This window comes from Eschscholzia californica, unplaced genomic scaffold (assembly GCF_041429995.1).
Source record: "Eschscholzia californica isolate CP2 unplaced genomic scaffold, dmEscCali1.0.p SCAF_5, whole genome shotgun sequence".
Taxonomy (NCBI): domain Eukaryota; kingdom Viridiplantae; phylum Streptophyta; class Magnoliopsida; order Ranunculales; family Papaveraceae; genus Eschscholzia; species Eschscholzia californica.
Window position 1 is genome coordinate 41,512,672 of NW_028238472.1, and position 12,634 is coordinate 41,525,305.

Consider the following 12,634-nt stretch of genomic DNA (forward strand, 5'->3'; position numbering starts at 1 on the left):
GCCTGGAGCCGCCTCCTTTTTCAGACTCTTGATAGCCCAATCAATCTCCTCCGAGTTAGGGATGGTAATGAGATACTGATTCTGCTCCTGAGAAATGGTATGTTGAAACATGTTATGAATATTACTATCATCTCTAGGATTAATGGATGTATTGATGTTGAGAAGATGAGAAGTAAAAATTTCTTGAATTTCTGCAAGTTCCTCGGTCCTTTCGCCTTTGTTATTCTTAATCGCCCTAATTTTATTGTTTCTGTTACGTTGAATGGCCTGGGAGTGAAAGAATTTAGTATTTTTATCTCCCAAGTTGATAAACTTGTCCCTAGATTTTTCCTTCCATAGGCTCTCTTGATAGTTATACCACTCTTCGAGCTCCGAGTTAAGATTGTTGTAAGCTTCTTTATTCCTAGTGTTTTGGAGCTCTTTGATGATCCGGTTGATGTTATTCTCTATATTACCAAAAACTCTTTTATTCCAGATGGTCAGTTTAGAGCTTAACTTCCTTAGATCTATCTGGATATTATTATGACTATTGTTGTTCTTGATCTTCTTCCAGTTGTCCTCTATGTAGTTATAGCACTCTGGGTGCGACATCCAAGTTCTAATAAATTTAAAAGGTTTAGGTCTACTAAAGCTTGAATCTTTACTCTCCAGAAGTATAGGTAAATGGTCCGACCCCACCGTGTCTAGGTGCGAGATACCATATGTGTTAAAGTTATGGAGCCACGAATGATTAGCTAGGGCCCTATCTAATCGTTCCTGGATCAGATTTTCACCATATTGCTTGTTACTCTAGGTGAACGGATTGCCCTGGAAGCTAATATCAAGAAAATCAAGCTCATTAATGATCTCCTTCACTCTATCAATGTTCGAATTAGCCCCTTTATTGCCTCCATCCTTTTCCGCCTTGTCCAGAATGCAATTCAAATCACCAATCATGATCCAAGGGGAGTCTCTATTAGCATTAACGTCTCGAAGGATCTTCCAGGGCTTGAGCTTATTTTTACTGTAAGGGGACCCATAAAAACCGGTAATAGTAATATGATTTTTATTATTATGGTCACTAATTTTGACTTGAATCATATTACTATCCGAGTAGTCAACGTGAACTTGTAAGTGATGCTTCCAATAAAGTGTAAGTCCACCAGCAATGTTCATTGGTTCCACCATATAACTAGTATACTCCTTGGCTATAGGTATGTGTTTGTTGATGGTGGACGTCTTGTTCTTCGTCTCAGACAAGAAGATAAGGTCTGGTTGGTGCTTACGAACTAAATTAAGAAGATGCTTCTTGGTCCTAAAGGCGGAGGTGCCTCTAATATTCCAGCTTAAAATAGTCGGGTGCTCCATAAGGCCCAAAATCTAAGGGCACCTCCACACACTCAAGCCCCACAGCCAGACGACTAATCCTACAAAATCGAGGGAGCCCCGAAGAAGGCAGGAAGAACGAACCCAACTGAACACAATGAAGACTAAGCAGAAAGAACGACAAAGAAAAAAACAGAAGCAGATAGAATAAGTTAACTAAAGCCAATATAACTATCATATAACAAAATTATGCAGCTAAAACATCAAACTAACAGTAAACTATTAACATATAATAAGTCCCAAGACTTACAACTAACAAAGTAAACCGAAGATCACTAAACACAACTGGAAACAAACCAGATTACTAGCAGGAAAAGAAACAAAAAAAGTCGATTATCTTATACTAATTGACACAAAAAACCTGCAACAAACTGTCCAGATTAAACAACCTCGAACCATTGATAATTTATAATAAGGAAAACAGAAAAAGACACTAAACTATCACACAAGAACTGAACCACCAAGTTAAGATTGAGAATTGGACTGCCCATCTTCACCCACGCCCTTTGCAATCAAGTTATGCTCAGGTGACTCTAAGAGAGAGTCAGCAAAAAGATGCCTCCTTCTTTCCTCCTGGCTGTCCACTGATTCTGGAGGGGGGCAATACCAACTTTCTGGGATAATGGGGATAGACTCAACGAATCAGAAGAATTACTGGATGACCTGTTGCTCTTTCTAGTGACCCCCGAAGAACTGCCTCCTCTCAACATCTCTCTTTGCTTCTTCTTATGATATTCTCTAAATTCTCCCTCTTCCACTTTAACCTCTATCAGTGAATGACCTTCCTTTCTCTTACCTCTATACTGGAACAGCTCACGGGGAGGAATAGGAGACTCATGTATCACAGGAGCTGTGGCTACTGAGATAGCCCAGGTAGGTGGGGTAGAGGGAATAGGTGGGGTAACTTCCATAGGGGAGAAGACTTGATGAAAATTAGGACGAAAACAAGGAGTAAGGGGGTGTTCTATAACCCTACAAACATGACAAATAGCTTTAGGAAAACGAGCATAGCTGAAGTTGACCGGCTTACCTCCATCAGTGAAGATCGAATTGAGGGTAGCTAAGAGTGGTGTTCGAACATCATACATGAATTGAATCCTAATGTATGAGTTCTTCACCATGCTAAAGTTTTTAGGCTGAACCTGCATTATTCGACCCATGCAAGAAAAGATAATCTCAAGATCATGTTGATTCTGTATCGAGGAGGGAAGACCAGTAAAGCTGCACCACATAGGCTCTTGCATCAGAACAGGTAGCTCTCTTGATAGAGGGAATTCCACTTCCTGCATCACCACTAACATACCTCTGATAATCCAAGGTCTCCCTTGATTGATCTCATTCATCACAATGCTATTCCTCGGCTGAATAGAGAAATAGTTATGACCCATGTTGACCGGATCAATTTTGCACTCCCTGAAAAATTTGGATTGATATGATAGGTTTCTCCTAATGAAACCTATCCCATAATTGTAATGGCAACATAATCTCGCCACAAAACCCGATGTAATTTCTTGGAGCTCTATATCCTCTGCTGGTTTCGGGTAAGTAATAGTTAAGTTGCCATACTCCGACAGATTAAGCTGGATAGCCATGTTACTAGAGAGCTTTTCAATGTCGATATCAGAAGAACGAGACGACATTAATAGAAAGAGGAAGAAGATTGAGGTCTCTTTCTCAGGGTGGGTGGGAGAAGAAGATGAATAACAAAAGAAGAAATAAAAGGGAAGAATATAAGGACTCAGTTCTCGGTAACCTCCAAAGAAGATCTTTGAGAACTGCACCAGCCAAAGATCTTGAAATCCCCAGACGATCATTATACTTTGCTTCTCGGGAATAAGGGAGAGAGAGGAATTTCCAGAGGGTCAATCAACCAGCCAAGGAGAAGCAGTCAGGAGTAAATTCCACTTCGGTTCGGGCCATGCAATAGGGGGGAAGATGAACAATCCAAATTCTCACAGACTAAGTATGACACATGTTAGAGCAACAGTAAATAGCAATTAATGAAGATCCAGACTAACCTTGGTTTGTGTAGATGCGTTGATTGTTCTTCACCCGTCTCTTGCTGTTTCCTAGATGGTTTCGTCTCTTCGTCTTCCTTTAGCGCACACTTGTACGATTTACCTCGTAATTTCCATAGGATCTACCATTAATAGCTGAAGCAACTGTTAGATCTATCTGTCTAGGGTCTCTACTAGTTTGATTTGTCCTATCTGAAGTCAGATTTCTGTGATATGAAGCCTAATTTCTTCGAGATTGAGCTTGAGAGATGGAATTAGGGTTACGCAGTTGGGGAAAAGGGGAAAGTGGGGAGTCGCTTGGCTGACGTCACTCGGCTCCTTCTCTCTCCTCAAAAACCCGTCGCAAAATTTTACCTATATTCCGCTAGTGTACTTGTCTTAATTGTGACATGATAACTCACTTAGATAAAATAGATTGGAGATTAAATCAAACATTGGATTCCTTTGTCTTCTAACAAAGAGTTGTCATCAAATCACAATTTTGTGCACAAAACCCTCTGGAAGATATTGGGTGAAAAATTGACCCTCAACTCATAGTTTTGAGGTCCACCAATCTTTGTTGTAGCGGTATGAGGTCTTGAGATCGAATATCGATAAAAGCAGTTTATCACCAAGATTTATTCCATCTAATCTAGACATTTAATGAAATAGATGTTGTCGGACTAACGTCTCTTGTAATCGATGTCTCAAAGATAAACTCATAGTTTGCTATTTCCGGCAAACAAAAACCGTTTACGAAAAAAAAAAAAAAATTAAAAAATTGGAAAAAAAATCACTTTGTTTTTCCCCCGAACCCTTCGTCCGGAAAATTAGACGAAAAATTTGCAGAGATTCAATCCCTATATTATTAAACTTGTAATTGTAATTCTTAAAAACATCAAGATCATATCAAATCCAACTTCAAACAACTTTCCAACAAATTACAATATCTATACATAAACAGATAACTAGAGAGAGGGACAGAAATAGATCGAGAGAGAGAAAGAGAAACCCCCCCCCCCCCCCCCCCCCCCCAATTTTTTCAAGCACAACCACATGGATTTTCCAAATCTAAAGCTTCATCATCACCATCAGCTTCACTCCTAAACAATAAATACCCAAACCCTAACCCTAAAACAATAGCTATAAAAACACCTCCATTATAAGACATAACAGCAAGCATCAATAAATACCCAATTGCTGCGTTAACTCCAACTAAGGTTGCGTTTAAAAATCTCCTCGGCTTCTTACTGAATCTGGGGATCAACAAAGGGGTATCAATCGAAGATGGATATTGTTTGCCCAAGTTCTTCAATTTGATTCTTCGATCTTCCATGTATTGGTAAAAAACAGAGAAAAGGAAACAAACTAGAAGAGTTAAAGCGTAACTTAACCATGAATTAGTTCTCCATGAATCTAATAAGAGTGTGACGTTTTTACCCCAGTAAAAGGTCATATGCATCATCTTTTCTTGAGGGTAGATTTCGAATTGGAATTTGAGTTGCAGAGATGAAGAAGAAGAGAAGCTGTTTATAAGAAACAAGGGGGTTTTTTCGTACAGAGTTAGAGAGAAAAACGTGGTCGTTGAAACCTAATTTTAGAAATACCCTTCAAGATGAAAATTACTACTGTTTTACCGTCATTATATAGGAGAGAATTGAAGGGTAAAAAAGGTATAAAATTAGGTTGTGTAGTACAAGGAGAAGTAATAAGAAGAGTTATAGTATATTGTACTACATGTCCACATCGTTATCTCCATAACCAAAAATAATGAGAGAAAGGAGTTTTAAAGGGCCCACCTTAATCCTTTTTCAATCCAAATATCCAATACTTTGATGGTGTCGAGACTTTTGAGTGTTTGAGTATAATAAGGATTTACTAAGGGCAAGTCTAACGTGGTGTTGAGGTTTCTAATTTTGGGGTGCCAACAGGGGTTTCCAAATCCAACTTATAAATTGTTATGATTAAAATTCATTAAAATTAATTAAGATTTAATTCATAACTAAATTCATACATAATTAAAACTACTAAAATAAAACGTTAAATATTTTTAAAACTAATGTAATTCATATTCATCCAGTTTGTCAACAATTTCCTATGAATAGCAAGTTGTTCGGGATTCATGTTTGAAGTATCTTTGTCCGTCAACTCTATCCCAATTTGCATCCGAAGATTTTCTTCTTTTAGGCGTTGAACGTTGTTGGCATCTATTTGCACGTCTAATTGTTTGTTTTGCACGTCTAATTCTTTGTTTTTCTCGTATAATTGTTTGTTTTGAACGACTAGACTTTCTTTTTGTGCATTTATGGAGTCATTGAGAAGTTTATCTCTAGTTTTCTAATTTGCATTTCTCTCCTTCCAAAACTCAATTGCTGTAGAATTTTCACCACTTTTGGTTTTATCTCTAGTCTCTTTGCTTGCTTTTCTTTCAAGTGGTCTTTGTTAAATTGTAGAGGGAGATCCTTCATCTTGATCCGAAGAAGGTTTTCTTTTGTCTGACGTAGATTGAGATAAGTTTGATGACCATTTGGGATGGTCTTTCAAAATTTTATAACAATGTTCGAACTTAAAAGGTTTGTCGCCACTGTTTCGTTTATACAATTCATATGCAGACTTCAACTGCAAAATAAAAATTTTAATTTCAGATATGTAGTCAAAATTTTTATAACAATTCATTTGGGATGGTCTTAAGAGTAATCACTCGATCATAATCATTTTCTCCGCTTTTTGGGTTCGTCTGCAACAATGACAAATGCCCACAAAACTTCGCGCGTTGCTTGTTAAATTCGCTCCAACGACATTTAAGATCTTTTGGAGCACGATTTTTGGTTGGTACGCTCGTTGAAGTGTTCAACAATCTTGTTCCAAAAAGTACCCGCTCTTTGATCATTGCTAATAATCGCATCAGTGGCAATATGTAAATAAGCATTAACGAACACATTATCATCTACATGAGTATAAAGCTTAGGAGTTACCAATGAATTCGGCTTTTCATTAAAATTAAAAGTTTCTTCGACCCCATCATTCGATAAACCAACTTCCTTGTAATTATGTAACATGTCTAGAAAAGCTTTCATTATTACTAAAGCTTTCATTAGTGTTAGATTGGGAGTTTGGACTAGCCATTGAAGTTAGAAAAAGATGATACAAAGTTGAAGATGAAGAGAGAAGATGGATTGAATAGAGAGAAGTTGTAGATAGAAAAAGAGATAGGCGGTAGGAGTATGGAGAAATTAATAGAGAGAAAGAGAGATAACAAGAATGGAGAGAAATTGGTGATGGGTAGTATTGGGGTGAATCCTCTTTAATAGGGGATGCACCCCAATACTACCGTTGGGAGTCCCCAACGGTACTCTATTAGGGCTGGGAGCCCCCCAGCTCGGGCTCCCAAATGGGAGCCCTGGAGGGTGGGTCTCCCAGCCCAGGGCTCCCGGGTTGGAGTAACTGAGCTCTCAAATTTGAATTTGGGAGCCAGCCCTCCCCACCTTAGACTCGCCCTAAGGTAAATTACAACATGAAACATACCAAAGTAAAGACAACATGAAGGGAATGACCAAATGCGGGAGGGGTTATGTGCAAAGAAAGGCGCCTATAAAACCTCACTCAAATGAAATGGGAGATCTCGAATGAAAATTGGGAAGTTTTATAGGTCACGCCCAATATGGTTAAAGGGTCACTCCATGAACCCATGACTGGTCAATTTTCATTTACCATATTTGGTTAAAGGGTCCAATGGGTTAAAATATCCACTTTTAGCGTGTATATCATCTACATTAGTAATTTTCCTATCTCAACCCTAAATATTTCCAAACCTCAAATATCTAAACATCCCTAATCCCACTTTTTGTAGAAATAGTAAATGACTTAAAAAATCAATTCTCGGACAAGATTCAATCTCTAAAGAGATATATTAACATTCTCCAATACATTTTACATGTGTTTATAACCTATTTGTTCGTTATATGAAGAAATTTTTTGTAGAACACGAAGGCCCATTCGGTCTGGTACAACCGAATGTTTAATGGCACGATTGGGGTATGCTCGTATAGATGATGATTCAAAACTATCATTATTGGAAGGCCAAATCAAAGATTTCCAGATTTCATATGTTACTGGAGCAAAATTCGATTAACAAATATAAATTTTGTATAAGACATTTCGGGCATGTCGCACCATTTTGTTAAGACATGTGACTGTGGAGGTCCACCGATTTTGGAACCTTATTCAACACCACTAGCTTTTGGACTTACTTTTATTAGGCGACCTCGAGTCGAAATATGAAATAATTTCAAACTAGAATGGGATGTCTAATCTTTACAGGGTACATTTACCACATCTGGATAGAGCAAAATAATAGGGTGTTTCGAGGAGTTAGTAAACAGACGAGTCAAATCTTACAAGCAGTGACCAGCGATGTAAAAATCAAAGTGGCTTCTTGGAAAAAACCTCCGAAATTTACTAGTGAGGCCCAACATATCCTTACACGTTAGAACCTTGACATACCACTATCGATAAAGACACCAACGACTTGTAGATGGCAAGGCCCAACAGGTGATGAGGTGATTGTAAATACAGACGGGGCTTGTACTGATACTTGGGGAGGATACGGTGCAATCCTAAGGAATAACGAAGGGGATCCGATATTGGTGGCAGCACCTTCAACGGAAAGAAATTCGGTGATAATGGACGAATTGCAAGGGGTGCAACTGGGACTCAAATTGGCAGTCCAACAACACAAGCAAAAAATAAAGATCGCCACCGACTCTGCACTCACGGTACAGTTACTTATGAATCCACAGAAAGAACCACCTTGGCGACTCACGAGGATAGTTAGAGAAATTCATAACATGTGGTCACGGCTAGAGGTGTGCTCAATAGTACGCGTGTTCCGAGAGACGAATCAGGCGGCGGATTTCCTTTCGAAACTGAGACCTAGTACGGGGTTTACCGAGATACTACCAGAAATGTTTCCCGACGATCTAAGGAAGATAGTAAGAGAGGATAAACAAGGTGTAATTAGAGTGAGGTATACTTAGAGAGTAACATTGTTTTTATTAGCATAGTCGTTAGTATTGCCACGCATTGTTAGTTTGGCTTCATTATTTTTTTCTTTTTGAACATCTAGATTCTTTCTTTGTATAGGGTCGGGGCCATAACCTCGTTGACTATTTCAAATAAAAAAAATGACCCTGTCATGCCCTAGGTGCAGCCGAGGTATATGTTACCCTGACCCGAATCGCCTGCCAGGCCATGTAGGTCGTGCTTAGGCCTAGTACCAGGCCAAGCCTAGTGCTTCTTTGTGCCCAACACATACCTTAGCCTAGCTCTCAACCACTTTGGCCGAGACTCGCACCTTTGCCTTTGTAGTCGCATCTGTAAATATATTAGATGCGCTAAGTGTGTCACTCGTTATGGAGTCCCGCCACGGTTAGACGCAAATAAATAATTTGACTCACATAATGTAGTTGGTTTCTTGCTAAACAGTACGACCACTAAAGTGCCTGAACTTAAGGATCTTCATCAATCAATTCTTCCAACCATTTGATCGCATTGCCATCTTGATTAAAAGGCATTTTCTTCACTTTGGATTATCGATATCCTTAACTTTATTTTGCACCACACTTATCGATAGTTATAATTTGATTCCCATTATTTTTTAATTGTTTCGAACCCTTGGCCTCTAAAGTGGAATACTAAACCTCTTACCAATCCAACCAAGGTTGTTGACAATTTGATTCCCAGTTTAACTCCATTGTTTTACATTTTAATCCTAGTTATAACTGAACCTAAGTTGGTGTTAACCATCATTTGTCAAAATTTCTTTTGCCATTATCGCATTAAGACGAAGTTGAATTTTGAGCAAATCTTTCCTCAACTAAGTGAATGTTTGCAGAGCATAAGAAGGATAGTTGATGTTAAGTTAAAACAATAAACAGGAAACGTGAAGCTTCTAAGCAACTTTATATCACTCATTGGAAGCCACCAACTACACATAAATTCAAATGCAACTTTGATTTCTCCTTTAAATCTATCAGCGAAGTTGCTATAGGAACGATTTTTCATAATCATAATGGTATTTGTTATGACAAAAACATTTAATCCAAGTAAAACAATAGAAATAAAGAACAATCACACAGAACACAAGAGATTTACGTGGTTCGGTTGGTGAGACCTACTCATCGGCGACAACGGCGTGATGATTTCCACTATGATAAGCAAACAAGTTACAAAAAAGATTCGTGAGAATTAGACACAGATATCTCCTAGGGTTTTAGTTTATATAGCCACTAAAACCCTAATCCCACCAAAATACCGCCTCACCGACTCTCTCTTTCTAAATCCGAAATGCACATGGATATGCTAACACTAATAACCGACATAAGCCGCATTCCAACTCTGTCTCGGAGCCCTGCTTCACATACCATCTCTGCCTCGGTGATCATCGATCCCTGCTAACGGGTCCAAAATTCTGCATCGAAACCGAAGTAGGTTGGCGGCTCGTAAACCGGGTTAGATATTAAACCCATATTCAAGACACTTTCAACGGTATACATATTGTAGGAAAACCTGTCTTCATCATATGCAGATCTGTATGAAGGTGAGGCTTTGGCGGCGCTAATGCTATAATTATGGCCAAACAAATGCAGGTTTTGAAACTAATTTGGGAAGGAGACTCGAGAAACATCATTGATTGGCTGAATGGGACGAAAAATGATACTATGCCCGACAATTTTCCCGGTCAAATCCCGACAGATCTACATTGCGTGCCACGTATAGCAGAGTACCCTAACTTGAGCTTTGAATAGGCTTCATATGGGTGAGTTTTCATTTTAGTCACTCACCTGTTGTTTAATTATGGCCAAACAAATGCAGATTTTGAAACTAATTTGGGAAGAAGACTCAAGAAACATCATTGCTCGACTGAATGGGACGAAAAATGATACTATGCCCTACAGTTTTCCTAACCAAATCCCGACAACTCTACGTTGCATGCCACGTCTAGCAGAGTATCCTAACTGGAGCTTTGAATAGGCTTCATATGGGTGAGTTTTTATTTTAGTCACTCACCTGTTGTTTAATTCGTGTGCGGTCCTCGTTTTAAGTGACACTCAGTTGCCCTAAAATCCACTTCTCCTCTTCGCGATTTAGGAGCACCGTCTTCCTTGTTGAACCGTGTACGTCTGCGAGTTTTTTCCTCGATGAAGTTCAAGATTCACTTTTTTCCTCGATGAAACTTTAACTTGTAAATCTTGGATGAAGAAAAGTGGAAACCCTAGGTGAAAAAGGGAAGAGCTGAAGAAAGAAAACGATCAGCTGCTATTATGGTCGTCAATGGGTTTAACCCACTTTTGCAATAAGCCCTTTTTTGTGATTAAGTGAATTTATGGGACTAAATCTGAAAATTTAGTAAATCCCTCCCAAGCAAGCTTTTCTATGTCACATGCTATGCCCGGGTGGCCGCACCAGCCAGCGGGTCGTGTTTCACCTAGTGGTCATAATTGTCAGTGCCTCCGAGAGAATTGGCGGACGGTCACGATCAAAATTCTATGTCGGTTGTCCGCCTACTAACCCACCGACCAATATGGCCCGTCCAAGTACTCGACCGATAACTACTGACCAAATTGGCACCAACCACAACATCATTTCTCAATGGTGACTGAGAATTTCATGTGTCCTAATGTGATTTGAGTTATCACCCTGACTTCAGCTTTATTAAGTCTAGTGATGTCAGTGGGGCCTAAGTTTTTTTTTTAATTTTTGAGTCTATAGACCAAAAATAGGGTCCTAATAGGAGATTTAATCCTCTATAATCCTAAAAAGGATTTAAAAACCAAATTAATCATCATAAAAGAGATCTAGTCCATTTGTATTCATCTCGAGAGAAATATCAAATCTCTATAATATTTAATCCTTATTAATACCTATTATAACCTTTCCATATATTTTGTAACCGTTTTTGCCAAAATAATCATGTATATATCATTTCCTTAATTGTCTCCATCTTTCTCTCTCCAATCAGAATTATAATGAAAGAAATATTAACAAATCTAATATGTAACCGTAATATAGTATATCTCATTTTCAAGAACATTAACCTAGTTGTTTAACCACTATTAACATCAGAACTCTACATTCATCTCCATTAAACTTATCGAAGATCAATTCTTGAAGGTAATCATTTTTGCTAAAATCATAATAAGAACATTCATTTGTAAGATTTCGTTTTTGTTTTCATGTATTTGATATTACTGTTTTGTATTTAGATTCATTTTTAAGATCTAATAATTAATTTTTTAAACTGTATCAAATTGTTATGTATTATTTCTGAAAAAACGATTCAATTGTAGATCTTTCTCATAATATATATTTCCATCTTTGATAGATCTGAAATGGAAGTCTAAACTTCTCTCTCTCTCTCTAAAATTTTAATATCAATAATGAAATCTTTGATCTTTATATCATATTTAATGTTTTATTGAATCTAGGTATGTTCTATATCTTTCAATTTTCGTGGTATGTATCTTAAGATTTTCGTTTAATCATTACTGAAGTTTTTTTCAGATCAGATTCATCTTCACTGACGGACTCAGATTTGCGGTATATTCAGATTCATTGTTTTCTCTGGATATAAAGTACATGTACTTTACGCGTACTTTTTTCACAAAACAGTTGCCGTTTATAGTACAATAAATGTTCCAAAAATTATATGTAATTTATTGCACATTATACATATTTTTTCACATAACAGTGACCTTGTGATTCGAACTAACGTTATGTTTGTCTTCTAACACATTATGAAGTTTAACAAACAGTATGCATAATTTATTCCATTATACATGTCGTTTCTAGTAAATTGTTTGTTTTGTTAACAAATGTATATGTTTTCTTTTTGCAGTTTTGTTGTTACTTATGGAATTTGGTACTGAAGTTGGTCATTTGTTTCCTGGTGGTGCAAAATCATTTGGATATGCTCTTCGATAATATAGTGTAAATGTTGTTTGTCCTGCTCAAGACTACATATGCTCTTCGACAATATAGTGTAAACGATTTTTTGGTAACAGAATGTAAACGATGTGTAATGTAAAAGAAATTATGTGTTATGTAATAGAAAGTATGTGTAATTTACTGAACAAGACCCAAATACATTTGATAAATTACGTTGTATACTTGACTAATGATGGTTTATTCGTCATAAATAATACATAATTTACGTATTTGTTTCATAATTTGTATTCGATTTGTATTTATGTATGAGTAAAAAACGAAAACAA